The 25,566-nt window shown below is 42.2% G+C and overlaps 1 pseudogene; it reads left to right on the top strand.

Moving 5' to 3' along the window:
- The first annotated feature begins 19,614 nt into the window (after positions 1-19,614).
- Positions 19,615-25,566, top strand: part of LOC112068622 (E3 ubiquitin-protein ligase CBL-like) — a 42,677-nt pseudogene continuing 36,725 nt past the window's right edge.

The raw sequence follows: 25,566 nt of genomic DNA, 5'->3' as shown, positions 1-25,566 counted from the left end.
TCTAGAGCTCCGACTTTCCGACATGAAGATCACCGACGTTATGGTTTGACCTCGTTTTTTCAGAGTYCCCAGATGTCTTGAAAGCACGCATCGCAATCCGTCAGTCGATGACTCAGTCGATGATGTCGCACACAACCATTGGATGTCTGGGAGTGGTCTGAGTGGCGAGAGGAAAACTGAAAACTAGGTTTTATTGGCAGAGAGGTTTGGAACTCTGTTTCTTATTGGTCTATTAACTAATTTCTCACCTGGTGATGTCGCCAGACAGGCCAAAACTCCATCCCACAAAAACAGGCTGACGTTTCAGGCGGTCTTGTCAAACAGCTCTTATACTAAAAGGCCATTATCATTTTTACAATTTCTCAGTATTATTCCAAACTCATAGCTTGGAAATATACACTGAGTGTACAAAACATTAGGAACACTTTCCTAATATTGAGTAGCGCCCCATTTTGCCCTCAGAACAGTTTAAATTCGTCGAAGCATGGACTCCACAGGGATGCTGGCCCATGTTGACTCCAATTATTCCCACAGTTGTGTCAAGTTGGCTGGATGTGCTTAGGGTGGTGGACCATTMTTGATACACACAGGAAACTMTTGAGCATTGCACACTCAAACCGGTGCTCCTGGCACCTACTACCATACCCTGTTCAAAGGCCCTTAAATATTTTGTATTGCCCATTCACCCTCTGAATGGCACACATACACAATCCATGTCTTATGGCTTAAAAATCAATCATTAACCTGTCTCCTCCTCTTAATCTACATTGATTGAAGTGGATTTAACAAGTAACATCAATAAGGGATCATAGCTTTTGCCTGGATTGACCTGGTCAGTCTATGTCATGGAAAGAGCAGGTGTTCCTAATGTCAAGTTTTTGACTGCACTGGGCCTTTAACTCGTACCTAAATAATGTAACTTGTTCTATACTCATATTAGTTATCAAAGCATAAATTACAGAAATAAACATTTAAAAAACAACTTCTCTCAAACAGACCGTTTCCAAAATGCTTGCTATTTCTTCATAGAACATGACTTTCAACCGGCCTCACAACCGTAGACCACGTGTATGGCGTCGTGTGGGTGAGCGGTTTGCTGATGTCAACGTTGTGAAAAGAGTGCCACATGGTGGCGGTGGGGTTATGGTATGGTCAGGCATAAGCTACGGTGTCAAGCCCTGACCTAGATATCTCTGTTTTTCTATATATTTTGGTTAGGTCAGGGTGTGACTAGGGTGGGTACTCTCGTTTTTGTATGTCTAGGGTTTTTGTATTGTCTAGGGTTTTTGTATGTTTATGTTGGCCTGATATGGTTCCCAATCAGAGACAGCTGTTTATCGTTGTCTCTGATTGGGGATCATATTTAGGTAGCCATTTTCCCCATTGTCAGTTGTGGGATCTTGACTATGTTTAGTTGCCTGTCTGCACTATTTTTGTATAGCTTCACGTTTCGTTTGTGCTTTATTGTTTTGTTTTGGAGAGTTTTCCGTCTATTAAAAATATGTGKAACTCTACTCACGCTGCGCCTTGGTCYGATCATTACGACGAACGTGACATACGGACAACAAACACAATTTCATTTTATCAATGGAAATGTGAATGCACAGAGACACCGTGACGAAGTCCTGAGGTCCATTGTCGTACCATTCATCCACCGCCATCACCTCATGTTTCAGCATGATAATGCACGGCCCCATGTCACAAGGATCTGTACACAATTCCTGGAAGCTGAAAATGTCCCATTTCTTCCATGGCCTGCATACTCACCAGACATGTCACCCGTTGAGCCTGTTTGGGATGCTCTGGATTGACGTGTACGACAGCGCGTTCCAGTTCTTACCAAAATCCAACAACTTCCCACAGCCATTGACGAGGAGTGGGACAACATTCCACAGGCCACAGTCAACAGCCTGATCAACTAAAATATTTGAAATTGTTGCATGTTACGTATATATTTTTGTTCAGTACACATTAATTAAATGAAYGATGAAAAATAATAGAGCCTGCATATTACTTAATGAGTGCATGCATTTACTTAACAATTTTCAATATAACAACTGACCACATACCTATACTGCAGTCAATTTTACATAATGAACCTGTGGTTTTCAGATGTAAGAACAAATGTTAAACCTCCCCACCTTAGTTACATTGACATTTCTTGGTTGTAGTTCCTTTCACCTTTCTAAATCCATCTGAAGCCACCCTTCCAGTGGGATCAAGATTATCCTGATTTTCAGCATCAAAATCATCCTTGTCACTACCTTTGAGGTTTGAAAAACGCAACTACAATCTTTAATATTGATAAAGTCAGATTAGATTACMATTTTTTTTAAATACCCAATTCTAAGATTTAAAAAATCATGAAACTAAACTAAATAAAAATAAACTATACTATGAAACAAATTACATTTTGGGGAAAAAAGCCAACTCGGCTCCATCATTCATTGAATCAGATGGCTCATTCATCACAAAGCCCACTGATATTGCCAACTAATTTAATTACTTTTTCATTGGCAAGAAAAACAAACTTAGGGATGATATRCCAGCAACAAACGCTGACACTACACATCCAAGTATATCGGACCAAATTATGAAAGACAGAATTGTACTTTTGAATTACGTTAAATCAGTGTGGAAGAGGTGAAAKAATTATTGTTGTCTRTCAACAATGACAAGCCACCGGGGTTTGACAATCGGGATGGAAAATTACTGAGAATAATAGCAGACGATATTGCCACATCTTCAATTTAAGCGTACTAGAAATTGTGTGCCCTCAGGCCTGGAGGGAAGCTAAAGTCATTCCACTACCCAAGAATAGTAAAGACCCCTTTACTGGCTCAAATAGCCGACCAATCAGCCTGTTACCAACCCTTAGTAAACTTCTGGAAAAAATGGTGTTTGACCAGATACAATGTTATTTCACAGTAAACAAATTGAAAACAGACTTTCAGGACGCTTATAGGGAAGGACACTCAACAAGCACAGCACTTACACAAATGACGAATGATGATTGGCTGAGAGAAATTTATGATAAAATTATTGTGGGGGCTGTCTTGTTAGACTTCAGTGCAGCTTTTGACATTATCGATCATAGTCCGCTGCTGGAAAAACATATGTGTTATGGCTTTAAACCCCCTGCTATAATGTGGATAAAGAGTTACGTGCCTAACAAAACACAGAGGGTGTTCTCTAATGGAAGCCTCTCAAACATACTGGAGAGAGAGAGACACAGCTGCATGTGAGCTCTCACATTTTCAACATGTTTTTTACAAAAGGATAGATTTGGAGTTAGATAAACGTGGATTTTTCGGCAGGGACATATGCAGGATGCTACCCTCGTCAGCATGGCCGCTCCAGATCAAAACYCCAAACCTACAACCTAATTTTGGCCAAAATTACCTGGAGGGATTACTGCAACCAAGGTTTCCTTTTTCCAAGCTATACGGAGGGTGCTCTAGCAAACAAACAGCAGAGACCTGAGGACACCATCCAACCTGGAACTGAGTGAGTAGTGTTTGGTCTGATGCTATTTTGAAAGCCAAGAAGAAAAAGAAAAATGAAAAGAAATGGGGGGAAAAGTACATTACAATGATATATTTTACTTTATGCTGAGTTAAGGCTGCCAGGCTTGCTAGGACAGACCAGATACAACTTCAATTAGCACTGAGGTGTGAAGTGAGAGGTGTCAAGGCCTTTGGGCCCAACAAGTAGCAGGAGTCTTTGAAGTCCCCTTTGAAGTCCCCTTTGTTCAAAGACCATCCTCTGGCATTTTCTACAAGAAATCTGCCTCCAGAAATAAAAGCTTCTCCCAAGTGGGTGTGACACCTACTCAAGTTGCCTGCTGCACTGCTGCTTGGATTCCACCTGGTGATATGTTCACCGTCTGCCCTGGCCTGTCTCCCCCTGTCTGGTACAAGTACCCCCACCACACGCCCCCCTCTCTCCCGAGCTTTCGCCAGCCTCCAGCACTCACCACTGTTGGGGTGTGTGACTCTGAACTTACAATGGCTAGCCCCAAGTCATTATATATTTCAATTTTTTCTTGTGCATTTTGCTATTTTGCTATTTGCCTCATGACTCCTGCATGCTTTGTTGACTACAAACTTTCTTCATCCAACCGTGGGGCAGACTATGTTTGTTCCCACACCCAGGACTCTGACTCTCTATTGGTTACATAGACTTTTGGCCTCCCATCCTATTCTAACCACCTCTCACCGGCTTTGTATTCATGTTGCCTGATGAAATTGCTGTACAATATGATCGTGTTGCAATCTAATGCACAGTCAGATGTCATAAATCAGCACTGCAGAGCTCTCCCTGTCCTCTGTCGTGCCTTGATTGTATTACTGTTGATGATATCTGGAAATGTGCATGKACACCGTGGCCCATCTACTGTTGCTATCCCCAATTCTGAMTTGTGCTCTGATATCTGCTTCACTGATTCCTGCTCCCCTTTAATCACCAATTCATTAAGTCAGGATTCCTATTTGACTCAGCCTTGCCTCCTTGCCCGTCCAACATTTCCTCATCTCCCACCCCTTCTAATGTGACTATCCCCGATGCTTCTCCCTCTTTTTCCCCTGCCCCGCTACAAAGTTTCTCACTGCAGGCAGTCACTGAGTACGAGGTGCTAAAGGAGCTCCTGAAACTTGACCCCCAAAAAAMCCTTTCTTCTTTAAGGTTGCTTCCCCTATCATCGCCAAGCCTATCTCCGACCTTTTTAACCTGTCTCTCCTTTCTGGGGAGGTTCCCAATGCTTGGAAGGCAGCCACGGTTTGTCCTTTATTGAAAGGGGAGATCAAGCTGATCCTAACTGTTATATGCCTATTTCTATTTTGCCCTGTTTATCAAAAGTGTTGGAAAAACTTGCCAATAATCAACTGACTGGCTTTCTTGATGTCTACAGTATTATCTCTGGTATGAAATCTGATTTCCACTCAGGTTATGGATGTGTCACTGCAATTTTTAAGGTTTTCAATGATGTCACCATTGACCATTAATTCTAAGCAATGTTGTGCTGCTATTTTTATTGACTTGGCCATAGCTTTTGATACGGTAGACCATTCCAGTCTTATGGGCTGGCTAAGGAGTATTGGTGTCTCTGAGGGGTCTTTGGTCTGGTTTGCTAACTACCTCTCGCAAAGAGTGCCGTGTATAAAGATAGAACATCTGCTGTCTCAGCCACTGCCTGTCACCAAGGGAGTACCCCAAGGCTCGATCCTAGGCCCCATGCTCTTCTCAATTTACATCAACAACATAGCTCAGGCAGTAGGAAGCTCTCTCATCCATTTATATACAGATGATACAGTCTTATACTCAGCCTAGTGTCCAATATCGCTCCTCTTTCACCCCAGCTGCCAAACGAATCCTGATTCAGATGACCATTCTACCCATGCTAGATTACGGGGACATAATTTATAGACTTTCAGGTAAGGGTGCTCTCGAGCGGCTAGGTGTTCTTTACCATTCGGCCATCCGATTTGCCACCAATGCTCCTTATAGGACACATCACTGCACTCTATACTCCTCTGTAAACTGGCCATTCTGTATACCCGTCGCAAGATCCACTGGTTGATGCTTATTTATAAAACCCTCTTAGGCCTCACTCCCCCCTTTCTGAGATATCTACTGCAGCCCTCATCCTCCACATACAACACCCGTTCTGCCAGTCACATTCTGTTAAAGGTCCCCAAAGCACACACATCCTTGGGTCGCTCCTCTTTTCAGTTCGATGTAGCTTGTGACTAGAATGAGCTGCAACTGGACAGTCGTATTTCAATCTCTTCATTCAAAGACTCAATCATGGACGCTCTTACTAACAGTTGTGGCTGCTTTGCGTGAATTATTGTTGTCTCTACCTTCTTTCCCTTTGTGCTGTTGTCTGTGCCCAATAAACCATGTTTTGTGCTGCTCCCATGTTGTGTTACTACCATGTTTGTCACGACTTCCACCGAAGGTAGTTCCTCTCCCTGTTCGGGCGGCGGGCAGCGTCACCGGCCTACTAGCCATTACCGATCCTTTTTTCTTTTCTGTTTGTTTTGTCTTTGGTCTTTTCACACCTGGTTTCATTTGCCTTAATTTCTGTGTGTATAATTGACCCTGATGCCTGCCTAGGTTTGTGCGGGATTATTTATTGTGATGTTGCTCGTTTAGGTTGTGCCCATTTTGTTTCACGTATTTATACTGAGTGTGTATACATTTAGGAGCTTTGTTTGTTCCTCCTTTTGTGAGTAATGAGTTTCTCTGTTGTCGAGGGCGTTTGATTTTGGTATTGTGCCTTACCTGTATGTTGGTGGACTTGCCCATTAAAATTACGCATCTCGGACATCTCTGCTCTCCTGCGCCTGACTCCTTCACCTACCTCTAAACACAATCTTGTCACAATGTTGTTGGCATGTTGTGTTGCTACCATATTGTGTTGTCATGTGTCGCTGCCTTGTTATGTTGTGTTCTTAGGTCTCCCTTTATGTAGTGTTGTGTTGTCTCTCTTGTCGTGATTAATCACAGCCCCTGTCCCCGCAGGAGGCCGTCATTGTAAATAAGAATTTGTTCTTAATAATTAAGTGACTTTCCTAGTTAAATAAAGTTAACATTTTAAAATGTTAAATTAAAAAAACATAATCCAAGTAGAATCAGGAATTCCCCAGGGTAGCTGTTAAGGCCCCTTGCTTTTTTCAATTTTTACTAATGACATGCCACTGACTTTGAGTAAAGCCAGAGTGTCTATGTATGCGGATGGCTCAACACTATACACGTCAGCTACTATAGCGACTGTAATGATTGAAACACTTAACAAAGAGTTGCAGTTAGTTTCAGAGTGGGTGGCAAGGAATAAGTTTGCCCTAAATATTTCGAAAACTAAAAGCATTGTATTTGGGACAAAACATTCACTAAACCCTAAACCTCAACTAAATCTTGTAATAAATAATGTGGAAATTGAGCAAGTTGAGATGACTAAACTTCTTGGAGTGACCCTGGATTTTAAACTGTCATGGTCAAAACATATTGATAGAATAGTAGCTAAGATGGGGAGAAGTCCGTCCATAATAAAGCGCTGTGCTGCCTTCTTAACAACACTATCAATGAGGCAGGTCCTACAGGCCCTAGTTTTGTCGCACCTTGACTACTTTTCAGTCGTGTGGTCAAGTGCCACAAAAAAGGACTTTGCAATTGGCTCAGAACAGGGCAGCAYGGCTGGCTCTTGGATGTACACAGAGAGCTAATATTAATATGCATGTCAATCTCTCCTCACTCAAAGTGGAGGAGAGATTGACTTCATCACGACTTGTATTTATGAGAGGTATTGACATGTTGAATGCATTGAGGTGTCTGTCTAAACTACTGGCACACAGCTCGGACACCCATGCATACCCCACAAGACACGCCACAAGAGGTCTCTTCACAGTCCCCAAGTCCAAAACACACTATGGGAGGTGCACAGTACTACATAGAGCCATAACTACATGGAACTCTATTCCATATCAAAGTAACTGATGAAAGCAGTAAAATAAGATTTCAAAAACAGATTAAAAAAACAGCTTATGGATCAGCGGGGACTGTGAAGCAACACAAACATAGGCACAGACACATGCATACACACACAAACACACACACGATAACAAACGCAATATACACACACAGACACATGGATTTAGTACTGTAGATATGTGGTAGTGGTGGAGTAGGGGCCTCAGGGCACACAGTGTGTTGTGAAAAATAGTGAATGTATTGTAATGTTTAAAAAAATTCTATAAACTGCTTTAATTTTGCTGGACCCCAGCAAGTGTAGCTGCTGCCTTGGCAGCAGCTAATGGGGAGCCATAATAAATACAAATACAGTCAGATACAGTTGAAGTCGGAAGTTTACATACACCTTAGCCAAATACATTAAAACTCAGTTTTTCACAGTTCCTGACATTTAATCCTAGTAAAAATTCCCTGTCTTAGGTCAGTTAGGATCAGCACTTTATTTTAAGAATGTAAAATGTCAGAATAATAGTAGAGAGAATTATTTATTTCAGCTTTTATTTCTTTCATCACATTCCTAGTGGGTCAGAAGTTTACATACACTCAATTAGTATTTGGTAGCATTGCCTTTAMATTTTTTAACTTGGGTCAAACATTTATGGTAGCCTTCCACAAGCTTCCCACAATAAGTTGGGTGAATTTTGGCCCATTCCTCCTGACAGAGCTGGTGTAACTGAGTCAGGCTTGTTAGCACACACTTGCTAGCACACACTTTTTCAGTTCTGCCCACAAATTTTCTATATGATTGAGGTCAGGGCTTGACTTTGTTGTCCTTAAGCCATTTTTTGCCACAACTTTGGAAGTATGCTTGGGGTCATTGTCCATTTGGAAGACCCATTTGTGACCAAGCTTTAACTTCCTGACTGATGTTTTGAGATGTTGCTTCAATATATCCACATAATTTTCTACCCTCATGATGCCATCTATTTTGTGAAGTGCACCAGTCCCTCCTGCAGCAAAGCACCCCCACAACATGATGCTGCCACACCCCTGTCCTTCACGGTTGGGATGGTGTTCTTCGGCTTGCAAGCCTCCCCCTTTTTCCTCCAAACATAACGATGGTCATTATGGCCAAACAGTTCTATTTTTGTTTCATCAGACCAGAGGACATTTTTCCAAAAAGTACGATCTTTGTCCCCATGTGCAGTTGCAAACCATAGGCTGGCTTTTTTATGGCTGTTTTGGAGCAGTGACTTCTTCCTTGCTGAGCGGCCTTTTGTACCTGCCTTTTGTACCAGATACTTTTGTACCTGTTTCCTCCAGCATCTTCACAAGGTCCTTTGCTGTTGTTCTGGGATTGATTTGCACTTTTCGCACCAAAGTACGTTCATCTCTAGGAGACTAAACGCGTCTCCTTCCTGAGCGGTATGACGGCTGCGGGATCTCATGGTGTTTATACTTGCGTACTATTGTTTGTACAGATGAACGTGGTACCTTCAGGCGTTAGGAAATCGCTCCCAAGGATGAACCAGACTTTTTTCTGTGGTCTTAGCTGATTTCTTTTGATTTTCCCATGATGTCAAGCAAAGAGGCACTGAGTTTGAAGGTAGGSCTTGAAATACATCCACAGGTACACCTCCAATATACTCAAATGAGGTCAATTATCATTTTCTGGAATTTCCCAAGCTGTTTAAAGGCASAGTCAATACGTTTACACAGTATGTAAACTTCTGACCCACTGGAATTGTGATACAGTGAATTATAAGTGAAATAACCTGTAAACAATTGTTGGAAAAATTACTCGTGTCATGCACAAAGTAGATGTACTAACCGACTTGCCAAAACTATAGTTTGTAAACAAGAATTTTGTGGAGTGATTGAAAAACGAGTTTTAATGACTCCAACCTAAGTGTATGTAAACTTCCGACTTCAACTGTATACAGAAATTAATGAAGTTGCTGGAGCTTCATCCAGGAATGAACTGGATGTTCAACGGGGCTGCTCACTTAGTCCTTTATGTAAAGAGAGGCATCATCACATGACAACGCTGTAAGACAAGGCATAAACCATCCTGCAGGTAACTGAGTAAACAATACTCAATAGCAAATGTTTTCCATTACTAACATGATGGTGGATATACTTCAGGACCCTGATACATCCTCAAACCACAGGTGTCAAAGTACACTACATGACCAAAAGTATGTGAACACCTGCTAGTTGAATATCTCATTCCAAAATCATGGACATTAATATGGAATTGGTCCCCCATTTGCTGCTATAACATCCTCCACTCTTCTGTGAAGGCTTTCCACAAGATGTTGGAACATTGCTGCGGGGACTAGCTTTCATTCAGCCACAAGAGCATTAGTGAAGTCGGGCACTGACGTTGAGCGATTAGGCTCGCAGTCGGCATTCCAATTCATCCCAAAGGTGTTAGATGGGGTTGAGGTCAGGGCTCTGTGCAGGCCAGTCAAGTTCTTCCACACCGATCTCGAYAAACCATTTCTGTATGGACCTCGCTTTGTGCACAGGGGCATTGTCAAGCTGAAACAGGAAAGCGCTGTCCCCAAAATGTTGCCACAAAGTTGGAAGCACATAAACTTCTAGAAAGTCATTATATGCTGTAGCGTTAAGATTCCCCTTCACTGGAACTAAGTGGCCTAGCCCGAAACCATGAAAAACAGCACCAGACCATTATTCCTCCTCCACCAAACTTTACATTTGGCACTATGCATTGGGGCAGGTAGCGAACTCCTGGCATCYGCCAAACCCAGATTTGTCCGTTGGCGAGGGGGTACAGTATATATCCCAGAGACCCTCCAGCCCATTGTTATAGTCCTGGATGGCCGATGCCGCTCGCTCCATAGTAAATAAGTCCATGAAGTCCCTTAACCAAAGGTCCATGCTGAAACAGTGAAGTTTGACTTATTGTCTGTTTGACTTATAGGAAGGCAAATGCAATGATGCTTTTTGTGGTTCTAGATTGGATATTGTCCACCCTACTTCTATGATTTCAAAGTCTGAGACAGTGGGCCTCCCTTCCGAGAACATTAAGACAACTGCCCCACCATTAATTTGCATATATCATTTATAGTACAATATGTTAAGTTCACTCCATGGGCAGAGACATACCTTTGGTTGAATAACTGGGTGAAGCTTGGTGAACCCTTTCCAGAGGAGAGGTATGGCACACACTCAACAATGCAAATTAGTTAGTTGACATTATTCAATGACACAAACTATCTCAATCATGATGCCTTGGGCACATTTAAAAATGTATACAGTACAGTCAAAAGTCTGGACAAACCTACTCATTCAAGGATTATCTTTATTTTTGCTATTTTCGACATTGAAGAATTATAAAGAAGATATCAAAACCATGAAATAACACATATGGAATCATGTAGTAACCAAAAAAGTGTTAAACAAAGTAGCCAACTTTTGCCTTGACAGCTTTGCACACTCTTGGCATTCTCTCAATTAGCATGCTGAGGCAATCACTTGGAATGCATTTAAATTAACAGATGTGCCTTCTTAGTGGAATTTCTTTCCTTCTTAATGCRTTTGAGCCAATCAGTTGTGTTGTGACAAGCTAGGGGTTGTATACAGAAGATAACCCTATTTGGTAAAAGACCAAGTCCATATTATGGCAAGAACAGCTCAAATAAGCAAAGAGAAACGACAGTCCATCATTACTTTAACACATGAAAGTCAGTCAATCCGGAAAATGTCAAGAACTTTGAAAGTTTCTTCAAGTGCAGTCGCAAAAACCATCAAGCACTACTCTCATGAGGACCGCCACAGGAAAGGAAGTCCCAGAGATACCTCTGCTGCAGAGGATAAGTTCATTAGAATAACTGCACCTCAGATTACAGCCCAAATAAATGCTTCACAGAGTTCAAGTAACAGACATATCTCAACATCAACTGTTCAGAGGGCACTGTGTGAATCAGGCCTTCATGGTCGAATTGCTGCAAAGAAACTACTACTAAAGGACTCCAAYAATAAGAAGAGACTTGCTTGGGCCAAGAAACACGAGCAACAGACATTAGACCGGTGGAAATCTGTCATTTGGTCTGWTGAGTCCAAATTTGAGATTGTTGGTTCCAATCGCTGTGTCTTTGTGAGATGCAGAGTAGGTGAACAGATGATCTCCACATGTGTGGTTCCCACCGTGAAACATGTAGTAGGAGGTGTGATGGTGTGGGGGTGCTTTGCTGGTGACACTGTCAGTGATTTATTTAGAATGCAAGGCACACTTAACCAGCATGGCTRCCACAGCATTCTGCAGCAATTCGCCATCCCATCTGGTTTGTGCTTACTGGGACTATCATTTGTTTTTCAACAGGACAATGACCCAAAACACACCTCCAGGTTGTGTAAGGGCTATTTGACCAAGAAAGAGAGTGATGGAGTGCATCAGATGACCTGGCCTCCACAATCACCCAACCTCAACCCAATTKAAATGGTTTGGGATGAGTTGGACCACAGAGTGAAGGAAAAGCAGCCAACAAGTGCTCAGCATATGTGGGAACTCCTTCAAGACTGTTGGAAAAGCATTCCAGGTGAAGCTGGTTGAGAGAAATCCAAGAGTGTGCAAAGCTGTCATTTTTTAATTAATTTAACTAGGCAAGCCAGTTAAGAACAAATTCTTATATACAAAGATGGCTTACCCCAGCCAAACCCTAACCCGGACGACACTGGGCCAATTGTGCGCCACACTATAGGACTCCCCATCACGGCCGGTTATGATAGTCTGGAATCGAACCAGGGTCTGTAGTGATGCCTCTAGCAGTGCYTTAGATCGATGCGCAACCCGGGAGTCATCAAGACAAAGGGTGGCTACTTTGAAGAATCTAAAATATATTTTGTTTTGTTTAACACTTTTTTGGTTACTACATGATTCCATATGTGTTATTTCATAGTTTTGATGTCTTCACTATTATTATACAATGTAGAAAATAATAAAAATGAAGAAAAACCCTTGAATGAGTCGGCGTGTCCAAACTTTTGTCTGGTACTGCATATACATATGTATTGCATATAGAAGGCGTTTTCAAAGTCTGGGACAGTGGGCCTCCCKTCAGAGAACATGGAAGTATATTTACCATCCTGTTAGCAATGGAGAAAAAAAAATCCTATTGATTATTGTTTACTCGTTAACTTGCAGGATGATGAATCTATTTAACATGCCAAATGAAAAGTTTACTTTTTTAATCAAATCTCTATTTTTGATGTAAATGGCATGTTATAGAATTGCCTAGACACTTTTTTGCGATTTCATTTGGTTTTGAGAAACTTAGCCTAGCAGCAATATACTTCCTCATTGCTCGTTCTGCAGTATGGGGCCACGGATATACATGAACAAAGGCTCCAAAAACGGAAAGCTCTCAAAATAGTGATGCAAGTCTTTAGTATTAGTATTTATTGGGATTTCCATTAGCGGACAAAACTGTTGACAGCTGAGGCATACAGGTTGCAAAATAGCTGGGAAGATGTATTGATTCCCAAAATGTTCAATGTACACATGGTGTATGAACTTATACATAAAACAACGCTTGATTCAACAGTTTTTGTCTATTAAAATTATTATGCAAAATTCTTGCCACCAACAGAATGTTATATACAGTATATACTGTATATCAGGACTACAACAAGCTCAGCTCTGCAGAGTTTGCTGCGAAGAGACAGAATCACAAAATCATTTATTTTGATATTGCCCCCAGATTGTTTCTTGTCACAGATTCAGGAATGGTTGAAAAATCACAACAATTATTTTAATAAACCTTACAAATAGCAATGTCGGGCAATTTGGAAAGCCATAGTCAATCAATCAACAGTATAATAATACTCTTAGGAAAAATATGCATCTTTAACTTAATATCTGTGGATACTACGCGATTAAAAAGGTTAAAAATTCATATAAGACTTCACAGCAATCAGATAGGTGGTATGGGCTGAGAGTAGCTGAGGGGTGGGATTAAAAAGATAATGATCGGTAATAGTTAATACTGAAAACACTATATACTGTATAATCTATACCAGAGATGTCTGAGTACTATCTATCCAACATGTAAATCAAATTACGATATCTTTGTTATGTGTAAATTATGTGTTAAAAGTACCATGTATGAAAAATGTGTATAAAATGTATATGTAACAAAAAAGATGTGTTAAACTAAAATGTAAAACAAAGTTACCTCTGCCCTCTGAGGTGGGGGGGGGGGCAATAAAAAAAATAAAGGATCCCCATTAGCAGCTGTCAAGGCAGCCGGTACTCTTCCTGGGGCCCAAACAGAAATAAAACAAAACATCAAAACAATACATCAAGTCTACATCAAGTATTCCCAAACTGGAGTACGGGTACCCCAGGGGTACTCGCAAAGCTGTTGGGGGTACGCCAAATAAAAATGTGATTCAGCAAGGCTCTTGCTGCCAAGGGAATGCCTGACAACTTGAAAGATGTTTTGGACACTACAGTGAAAATGGTTAACTTTGTTAAAGCAAGGCCCCTGAACTCTCGTGTATTTTCTGCACTATGTAACGATATGGGCAGCAACCATGTAACGCTTGTACAACATACAGAAGTGTGCTGGTTATCAAGGGGCAAAGTATTGACACGTTTTTTGAATTGAGAGATGAGCTTAAAGTTTTCTTTACTGACCATCATTTTCACTTGTCTGACCGCTTGCATGATGAAGAGTTTCTCACACGACTGGCCTATCTGGGTGATGTTTTTTCTCGCCTGAATGATCTGGATCTAGGATTACAGGGACTCTCCGCAACTATATTCAATGTGCGGGACAAGATTGAGGCGATGATTAAGAAGTTGGAGCTCTTCTCAGTCTGCATTAACAAGGACAACACACAGGTATTTCCATCATTGTATGATTTTTTTGTGTGCAAATGAACTCAAACTTACTGACAATGTCAACTGTGATATAGCGAAGCACCTGAGTGAGTTGGGTGCACAATTACACAGGTACTTTCCCGAAACGGATGACACAAACAACTTGATTCGTTATCCCTTTCATGCCCTGCCTCCAGCCTCCTTACCAATATCTGAACAAGAGAGCATCATCGAAATTGCAACAAGCGGTTCTGTGAAAATTGAATTTAATCAGAAGCCACTGCCAGATTTCTGGATTGGGCTGCGCTCAGAGTATCCTGCCTTGGCAAATCGTGTTGTTAAGACACTGATGCTCTTTGCAACCACGTACCTATGTGAGAGTGGATTCTCTGCCCTCACTAGCATGAAAACTAAATACAGGCACAGACTGTGTGTGGAAAAAAACTGAGACTCTCTCCAATACAACCCAACATTGGAGAGTTATGTGGATTCTCATTAACCTGTGGTGAGTTATTCACAATTTTTGATGAACAAATAAGGTTTTATATGTAAGATRGCTAAGTAAAGAGCAAAATAATTGATTATTATTATATTATTATTTGTGCCCCGGTCCTATAAGAGCTCTTTGTCACTTCCCACGAGCCGGGTTGTGAAAACCTCACACTCATTCTTATGTTTAATAAATGTATCGTATAGTGTGTGTGTGGCAGGCTTACAATGATGGCAGAAAACAACATTTGAGAGTGCGCTGACCCTGGTGCTAGAGGAGGTACGCATCTGGAGGTTGAATGTTTGAAGGGGTACGGGACTATAAAAAGTTTGGGAACCACTGGTCTACATCATAAATATAACAACACAAGACATTGTGCACTATACACATTTACACTGCTCCACCGTTACAAATGTACAATACTGTACAATATTACAACAATACGAGGGTGGCATTTTCTGAGCTAAACTGACCAAGACGCACCTCCAACAACAACACATAAAACCTCACATAATTCTTCCCAAAAACAATGACAATTTCTCTCAACCAGTGGCATACATTTCCCTACAAAGGGAAACCCAGCCACAAGCTACCCAGTGATGCGAGTCTACAGTTGCTTGCGAAAGTATTCACCCCCTTGGCATTTTTCCTATTTTGTTGCCTTACAACCTGGAAATAAAATGGCTTTTTGGGGGGTTGTATCATTTGATTTACACAACATGCCTACCACTTTGAAGATGCTAAATCTTTTTTTTGTGAAACAAACAACAAATAAGACAAAAAAACAGAAAACTTGAGCGTGCATTACTATTCACCCCCCCCCAAAGACAATACTTTGTAGACACCTTTTTTGCAGCAATTACAGCTGCAAGTCTCTTGGGGTATGTCTCTATAAGCTTGGCACATCTAGCCACTGGGATTTTTGCCCATTCTTCAAGGCAAAACTGCTCCAGCTCCTTCAAGTTGGATGGGTTCCGCTGGTGTACAGCAATATTTAAGTCATACAACAGATTCTCAATTGGATTGAGGTCTTGGGTTTGACTAGGCCATTCCAAGACATTTAAATGTTTCCCCTTAAACTACTCGAGTGTTGCTTTAGCAGTATGCTTCGGGGCATTGTCATGCTGGAAGGTGAACCTCCGTACCAGTCTCAAATCTCTGGAGGACTGAAACAGGTTTCCCTCAAGAATTTCCCTGTCTTTAGTGCCATCCATCATTCCTTCAATTCTGACCAGTTTCCCAGTCCCTGCCGATGAAAATCATCCCCACAGCATGATCCTGCCACCACCATGCTTCACTGTTGGGATGGTGTTCTCAGGGTGATGAGAGGTGTTGGGTTTCAGCAGACATAGTGTTTTCCTTGATGGCGAACATCAAACATGTTTGCTTATTTTCTTTTGCAAGGCACTGTACTAGACGGGCTAAATGCCTTTTATGCCCGCTTCGAGGCAAGCAACACTGAAGCATGCATGAGAGCACCAGCTGTTCTGGATGACTGTGTGATCACGCTCTCTTCACTGAGATTTTCAACCTCTCCCTGACCGAGTCTGTAATACCTACAGTGCATGTTTCAAGCAAACCACCATAGACCCTGTGCCCAAGAGAGTGAAGGTAACCTGCATAAATGACTACCGCCCCGTAGCACTCAAGTCGGTAGCCATGAAGTGCTTTGAAAGGCTGGTCATGGCTCACATCAACACCATCATCCCGGAAACCCTAGACCCACTCACGTAAGGCGCTACAAAGGGTAGTGCATACAGCCCAGTACATCACCGTGGCCAAGCTTCCTGCCATCCAGGACCTATATACTAGGTGATGTCAGGCTCATGGTAACTCCTGATAAAGTTGGGTAGCTGATATCCAGAGTTTAAATAGCCAAATTGATTAGTCATAGGAATCAGGACTAATAAAGCCAATGCAATGGCCTGATTTACAAATGGTGGGCCTACCACATGGATGGGCATTCATAAAATTCACTTGGACTGACATGCTAGGCTACACCCCAGTAAGCACAATCTGACTTATTTTTTTGTTGATTTACAAATGGTAGGCTTACCACATAGATGGGCTTTAATAAAATACAATTTTAGGCAACACTGTAGGCTACACCTCAGTAAGCACGAACCGATACCAATGCCTTTTGGACATCTTTTTTTGGTGCAGTCCGGACCGGCCTTGATTTCCACATCCACGGACATTGGTTTTTGGTTCGGTACGGACAAAATTTAAACCAATTATAGACATCTATGTTTGGTTCAGATTTGGTGTGGTCTGGACAAGAATTGGTCCAAACATATACTTCTATTATTACGTCTTTTCAACTTTGATTCAGAACCAAAAATTAGCCTGATTTCAAAATCTGAAAAAAAAGTATTTTTCAACATCCGGAAAAGAGTCGTTTTCAAGTCCTGGAAAATATTTTAAATGTACGGAAAATATGTATTTTCACCTTTCATTCAGAACCTAAATTTAACCTAACTTCAACATCTGGAAAATACGGATTTTACACATCTTTTCAACGTCATATTGCTTACTGGGACTATTGTAGTTTTGGGGGCAGCATTTTTTACTCTCTCCTAGGGCGGCAGAAAAGCAAGACCGGCCCTGAGTGTGTGTGTGTGTGTGTGTGTGTGTGTGTGTGTGTTCACAGTCAGTGTTGTGCCGTGAGGTGTTGTTTTATCTGTTTTTTTAAATCATATTTTACTCCTAGCTTGAGTTACCTGATGTGAAAGAGAGTTGCATGTGGTTATGGCTCTATGGAGTACTGTGCATTTCCCAGCCTCTGTTCTGGACTTAGGGACAGCGAAGAGACCCCTGGTTGAATGTCTTGTGGGGTATGTATGGGTGTCTGAGCTGTGTGTCAGCTGTTTGAACAGACAGTTATCATTAGCGTTAACATTTTTTTTAGCATTTTATATTGATAAATGTCACCTTGCCGAGAGACATTTACATGGTTATCAGAATGTCACACCAGGGTAAGCCTACACAAAACATAACCCTTATTTTAAGTGTTTCTAAAATCCCCCATGGGAAAAATGAATGGTGAAAAAGTTATTGGAACCATTTCCCTAGGATTTATGGGTATTATGTCACCTCCACTATGGGGGCTCTATAGGCAAAATATGTGCATTGATTGAAACAAAACACAGATAGGCCTATGCTACAGTTTGTTAACACCATCTGCTCTAAACTTCGCTCACTGTACATAATTCTAAACAACACTGTAGGCTACTTTGAAACAACACTGTACATAACTCATGCTGCCAAACATACCCTTGTAAAACTGACCATCCTACCGATCCTCGACTTCGATGATGTCATTTACAAAATAGCCTCTAATACCCTACTCAATAAATTGGATGCAGTCTATCACAGTGCCATCCGTTTTGTCTCCAAAGSCCCATATACTACCCACCACTGCGACTTGTATGCTCTTGTTGGCTGTCCCTCGCTTCATATTCGTCACCAAACTCACTGGATCCAGGTCATCTACAAGACCCTGCTAGGTAAAGTCCCCCCTTATCTCAGCTCGCTGGTCACCATTGCAGCACCCACCTGTAGCACGCGCTCCAGCAGGTATATCTCTCTGGTCACCCCTAAAACCAATTCTTCCTTTGGCCGCCTCTCCTTCCAGTTCTCTGCTGCCAATGACTGGAACGAACTACAAAAATCTCTGAAACTGGAAACACTTATCTCCCTCACTAGCTTTAAGCACCAGCTGTCAGAGCAGCTCACAGATTACTGCACCTGTACTTAGCCCATCTATAATTTAGCCCAAACAACTACCTCTCCCCCTACTGTATTTATTTATTTAGCTCCTTTGCACACCATTATTTCTATCTCTACTTTGCACATTCTTCCACTGCAAATCTAGCATTCCAGTGTTTTACTTGCTATATTGTATTTACTTCGCCACCATGGCCTTTTTTTTGCCTTTACCTCCCTTATCTCACCTCATTTGCTCACATTATATATAGACTTATTTTTCTACTGTATGTTTGTTTTACTCCATGTGTAACTCTGTGTTGTTGTATGTGTCGAACTGCTTTGCTTTATCTTGGCCAGGTCGCAATTGTAAATGAGAACTTGTTCTCAACTTGCCTACCTGGTTAAATAAAGGTGAAATAAAATAAAAATAAATAAAAATGCATATTCCCATATGAGAATAAAATCTGATATCAAATGCTTTGCATGCAGATGCTGTATGAACGTTTCACCGGTAAAACTTGAAGAATTGTCATTCCCGATTAACGGTGAGAAATGTGAAGGGACGGTTACCATAAAAATGTGTGCATAATGTAGAGGACACACATGCACGGGTGATATCTATTATTAGCTCTGGGGAAGAGGCTTCCAGGGGGGTGGGATGGGCGGTTACCTTCGGCGGAACTGAAGCCTCTGCCTGTATTTAACACCTGAATTATCATCTGAGAGAGYTGATGAAACGACAACGGTACAGACAGGGCCTTACACGTGTTAGTGCCAATTGCACACTTATCATGGAGTACCCATCTATGTAGGCTGCAACATTAAGTATAATGTTCATGCCACAGGAGCGGGCACAGGTGAATGGCGCCTCAGTTGTTGTTAGGAATTTACCACAAAAAAACGTGCTAAAATAATGTGTCCGAATTTACACAGCCAAATGAAAATAATTCCCGACCGTGATTGATGATGCTCTTGAGCATTTAACACACTGTTAAAACAGACGCGCGTGCCTGTATTTTCATCTCGAGGTCGCGCATGAAGAGGGCGTAGTTGGAGGAGGTGTTGGGGGGCAACATTTGTGCAAGGCGGGGGACTAGGGCAGGGAGAGGTTCTGCAAACGGAAGGGGATGAACAGGAAGAGCAAGGGCTGCGCACACAGAGGGGGAAACTGCTGGCAGTGTTGGTTTTTCTAAATGTATTTATTCACCCCGTCTCCTTTCCGATTGTGTTAATGATTTTTGTTATCTGTGTAAATGTCCCTTTAAGTTAGTTTATTGGCGCCACGGTCAGTTCTTCCTCTACAGTAAGCGTATTATCAAGCTAGCGACTCTTGACTGTCTCCAGCCTGCAACTTCCCGTCACTTGAGAAGAACGAAGACGGAAAGAGCGAGCAGCTGAAAAGGAAACTGGGTCTGTCAATAAGAATACAGCTAAATCTACACGGATATCAGACGGATAGACAAGTCGATATCATTGTCTTCTTTTAGTCGACTAGGCGGATCTGTGTTCTTCTCATTGGCTTGCTTACCAACCTTCGTTGTTTTCCTTGTTGAGCACCCAGCTGCGGCTTGCCACACTGTCGCCGAGGCTCGAGCCAACCACTGGTGGGGGGTTTAATGGGAGCCTTGTTTCGATAGAACTCCCTCCCCCCCCCCCCCCGACGGACCCTCGCTCGAATCCAATTCGGGCGCTGTCTTCCCCGGGGGGTGCCCGGTTTTTGCTTAGTCTGACTGGGGAAGGAGGGCGGTCCCCCAGCCTTGACTGTCGCTCTGGCCGACCCTAGTGGACCCTAATATGGCAGGAAATCTGAAGAAAGGCGGAGGACTGATCGGGATGATGAAGGACGCGTTTCAGCCCCATCACCACCTCCATTCCAATCACCAACCAGGGGCCGTGGACAAAAAGACGGTGGAGAAATGCTGGAAACTAATGGACAAGGTGGGTGACTAGCAGTCATATAACTATCCATCTAGCTACCCGGCTGATGATCTGTGGCCAGGAAGCTAGCATAGATAGCTAATTAGCTAACTCGCTACCTAGACAGCTACAGTACTAGTTAGCTAGTGGTAGCTACACCGACCAGCTAGGCTACACCGACTAGTAGAGAAAGTGGTAAATTAGCTAGTTAATGATATGTAATGTATTGTATTCATCTGCAGAAGATGTAGCTAGTTGAAGTTAGTTAGAACTACCTATATGGTTGTAGCTAGTTAGCTTGATGCTTGTGGTGGCTGGATTGCTAACTATGTTAGCCAGCTACCTAGGCAGCTAGCTAGCCAATTAACGTCAGCTCGCAACATTGACCAAGAAAATATCGCTTGCATGGTGGTGGTGACTCAATCATCATACCAGATTAGGGTCTTGAAAATAGTAGCTAGCTAAGGGAGCAAAGTTAGGCTTGGGCTTTGACCATAGCCACAGAGCTATATTTTACTGTTCAGAAGATCCTTTCCATTGACAAAGGTGTGCAATAAGGTTGTAAAATGTTATTCATCATTTGGGATTTAGTTAGTTGGCTAAATGTACTTTTAATGATCAGTGATTGTATGATCAGATGTTAAACACAATCATTTTCAAACAATGTGGCAACAATCTAACTGCTCGACTCCCAACACTTACTCTAGCAGTGACTCATGAAGTCCAAAGTATTGTGCAGCAATTGAAATTAATACATGTGATCATCATAAAGAATTAGCTCCATTTACTTCACAAGAGGCGCAATTCACAACATCATTTCTTGGAAAATGTAGCTGGCTGACCCCTAGTTTCCTGTGCGATTCACACGGAATTATCACAGTGATTCAGAGGACAAGACAGCCTTTTTGTTTGTTTCTCTAGGAGTAGTCTACACACATGTCACGATTTCCTCTTATCTGTAAGAACCCAGGCCCCTGAAGATTGTCATAATGGCATGTTGGCCAGTTTGCATTGCTTTCYACCAGACAAGCCCCTCTGCATTGACTCCGTTAAATAAAGGTTAAAAATGAATTATGGAGAAGAGGTCACTTCACACAAACAGAAAAACGGAAGTGACACTGCAATGTCAGTTCTCCTTTTCTGTTTCAGAAAGTGACCGTGGCGTCCCAATCAATGGCACACACAAAGTCTAGTCTGTCTGAGGCGTAGTTGAGGAAGAGGTTGTGTGTGTGTGTTTGTGTGTGTCCACAAGACCTTTTGAAATACAAGACTTTGTCCACGATGGAGGGTTGTTGAAAGGAAAACCACTGTAGAACCTGTGATATGTGATCTATGGCATGCTGATTTTAGCAGACTGCTACCCAGTATCGACTTTTCTGTCAAATAGTGTGAGTGCTTCAAGGCAGGATACAACTTTACAAATTACACTTGCGGAGTCTTTGTTTGCTACTGCTGCAACTGGCATCCTGTCAAGTACTGTTCATAGCATTTGTACAGTATTGTTGTCCTTTCCCTCTTTCAAAACAGGTTAATAATCATTACACTGACCCTTCTGCATCAGGTTTAACCATTTTAATACACGTTTTTCTTCATACGGTTATGCCCCATGCACAAGTTAGCCTATCTGCCCATTTCAAATATCATGAGGACAACCCGGACCACCGTGCATGTTAGTAATTGATCTGCCTAAGAACTTCAAAGTTAAGCAGTAAAAGTGTATGACTGGAATTGGCCTATAGGGTTATTACAGGCTTACTGCTTTTCCCGTGTTGATTGGGTCCCTAGTCAATGTTTTAGTGGTTTTATCGTAACAGGAACCTGCAGTCATGGGTTATGTCCCGAATTACATCCTATTCCATATATATTGCACTACTTTTGACCGGGGCCCGTAGGGGGACGCCCCCGTGATCTAGAGCACAGTGGTATGGAGAGGGGGGGGGGGGGGGTTGGTTCTGTCCCAGTCTCCGATCTTGAGGTTAGCGAGAGAGCGGAGGAGGGTAATGCGGAACAGCTGAGAGACAATCTTATGGTTCAGTCCAGGCCATCACGACTGGATGTGTGTGTGTGGGCACGTTTAGCCAACTCTAGGACTTCCCTTCCTTGGCTACAGGCTTATCTGCTCTCTGACAGGACTCATGCACTTGGGTTGGAAGCACATCAGGGTTTATTGTGGCCCCCTCTGACTGACCTCAGTCAGTTGGCTACACTGAACACATGTATACGGCATGTAGTACTGTGCGCCTCCCGTAGTCTGTTCTGCTGTGATGACACCGTGTGGTATTTCACCCAATAGATATGGGAGTTTTATGAAAATCTGATTTTGTTTTCTAATTCTTTGTAGGTCTGTGTAATCTGAGGGGAAATGTGTGTCTCTAATATGGTCATACATTTGGCAGGAGGTTAGGAAGTGCAGCTCAGTTTCCACCTCATTTTGTGGGCAGTGTGCACACAGCCGGTCTTCTCTTGAGAGCCAGGTCTGCCTACGGCGGCCTCTCAATAGCAAGGCTATGCTCACTGAGTCTGTACATAGTCAAAGCTTTCCTTCGTTTTGGGTCAGTCACAGTGGTCAGGTATTCTGCCACTGTGTACTCTCTGTTAAGGGCCAAATAGCATTATAGTTTGCTCTGTTTTTTGTTAATTCTTTCCAATGTGTCAAGTAATTCTCTTTTTTGTTTTCTCATGATTTGGTTGGGTCTATTTGAGTTGCTGTCCTGGGGCTCTCTGGGGTCTGTGTTTGAACAGAGACCCAGGACCAACTTGCCTTGTGGACTCTTCTCCAGGTTAATCTTTCTCTAGGTGATGGCTTTGTTATGGAATCGCTTCTTTTTAGGTGTTTGTAGAATTTAGCGGCTCTTTTCTGGATTTTGATTAGCGAGTATCGGCCTAATTCTGCCCTGCATGCATTATTTAGAGTTTTAAATTGTACACCAAAGATATTTTTGCAGAGTCTCAATTTGGTGTTGGTGAGAGGACCCCAGACCTCACAACCATAGTTCTATAACTGAGTCAAGAATTTTTAGACCGATCCTAAATGGTTTGTTGAATTTGATGTTCCTTTTGATGGCATACTGAGATTACTGTCAGGGCCCAGGAATCTGTCTCTCTCTCTGTTTCTGTCTGTCTGTCTCTCTCTCTCTCTGTTTCTGTTTCTGTCTTTCTCTCTCGCTCTGTTTCTGTTTCTGTCTTTCTCTCTCTCTCTGTTTCTGTCTTTCTCTCTCGCTCTCTCTCTGTTTCTGTCTTTCTCTCTCGCTCTCTCTCTGTTTCTGTCTTTCTCTCTCGCTCTCTCTCTGTTTCTGTCTTTCTCTCTCTCTGTTTCTCTCTCTCTGTTTCTCTCTTCTCTGTTTCTCTCTCTCTGTTTCTCTCTCTCTGTTTCTCTCTCTCTTTCTCTCTCTCTGTTTCTGTTTCTGTCTTCTCTCTCTCGCTCTCTTCTGTTGTGTCTTTCTCTCTCTCTGTCTCTCTCTTTGTTTCTGTCTTTCTCTCTCTCGCTCTCTCTCTGTTTCTGTCTTTTCTCTTCTCGCTCTCTCTCTGTTCTGTCTTCTCTCTTCTGCTTCTTCTCTGTTTCTGTCTTTCTCTCTCTCGCTCTCTCTCTGTTTCTGTCTTTCTCTCTCTCGTGGCTCTCTCTCTGTTTCTGTTTCTTCTTCCTCCGCTCTCTCTCTCTGTGTCTCTTTCTGTTTCTGTCTTTCTCTCTCTCTTGTGTCTCTTTCTGTTTCTGTCTTTCTCTCTCTCTCTGTTTCTGTCTGTCTGTCTCTCTCTCTCTCGCTTTCTCTGTTTCTGTCTGTCTCTCTCTCTCCCCTCAATTTCATTTTGAGGGGCTTTATTGGCTTGGGAAACATGTTTGCCAAAGCAAGTCTCTGTTTCTCTCTCTTTCTGTCTCTTTCTGTCTCTTTCTGTTTCTGTCTTTCTCTTCTCTGTGTCTCTTTCTGTTTCTGTCTTTCTCTCTCTCTCTGTTTCTGTCTGTCTGTCTGTCTCTTCTCTTCTCGTCTCTCTCTGTTTCTGTCTGTCTCTCTCTCTCCCCCTCAATTTCATTTTGAGGGGCTTTATTGGCTTGGGAAACATGTTTGCCAAAGCAAGTCTCTGTTTCTCTCTCTTTCTGTCTCTCTATCTTGCTCTGTATCTCACCCCCGTCTCTCGCTCTCCTCCTCTCTCTCCTCTTCTCTCTGTGTGTTGTCTTTGAGCCCCATGTTATTCCACTGATAAGATCAGCCCGGAGCTCACAAAGCAGATGCAACCAGCCCTGCTCTGTGCTGTGACCAGGCCACTCAAGACATGGTGGGTTCATTTGAAGGTTGGCCAATTCAGCATCAAATTGTGAATTTGGGTGGTGTTTATGATGACTGAGTTCAATAGACGTAATGGGTTTAAGTCCAGAATTGAGACGACAGTCACGTTCTCCATTTTATTACATGACAGTTTGCTCCTGTATCTCTTTATAATGCACTAGGAGAGTGACCTGTCTGAGTATGAATGTAGCCAGTAAGTCTAAGGTAGACAACAGATAACACTCTGTTTTAGATGGGGCTTCTATACTGGATCCAAAGAAGAAGCTGACAAAGTTGGATGATTGATTAGTTTCGGGAAAATAGGCCCTCTTCCTTGTTTCACTTTGGTCAAGTTACTCATTCAGCACAGAATGCTGTGGCATGCATGTTTATGGTGTATATTGATTATGTGTTTATGGTTGTGACTCAGCTAGGGCTGTGGGGGTCACGACATTTCGTCAGATGATGATTGTCAAGCAAATAACGGTCGGTCTCACGGTAATTGACCGTTAATTAACGTAAACACATTTAGCATCTCCTGGCTTCCGAACACAGCCTACAAGTCATTTTAAAAAGTCTAACAAATCCATGTAATATAGCCTACACTGTCACATAAATCCATTATTTATTTTAAACAGGTCTAAAGAACCGTGATATGAAGAAAATGTAGTCTATTTCAGAAGAACAGAATAGCAAACTCTGTGTTATCCTGATGTGGCTATGCCAAATGGCTGTGGGCTACACTAGTTCATTTAACAGACAAGATTTGCTTAAAATTCTGTGGCATTATTTTATAGTATGAAGAATACAATTGAACAAAGCTGAATTTAAAAAAAAAAAAAATCTCAGCGATTTGAGGGAGTACGCACGTG

Source organism: Salvelinus sp. IW2-2015, unplaced genomic scaffold (genome assembly GCF_002910315.2).
Source record: "Salvelinus sp. IW2-2015 unplaced genomic scaffold, ASM291031v2 Un_scaffold611, whole genome shotgun sequence".
NCBI lineage: Eukaryota > Metazoa > Chordata > Actinopteri > Salmoniformes > Salmonidae > Salvelinus > Salvelinus sp. IW2-2015.
Note: the sequence above shows the minus strand (reverse complement) of the source record. Positions and strands in the feature narration are given on the sequence as shown.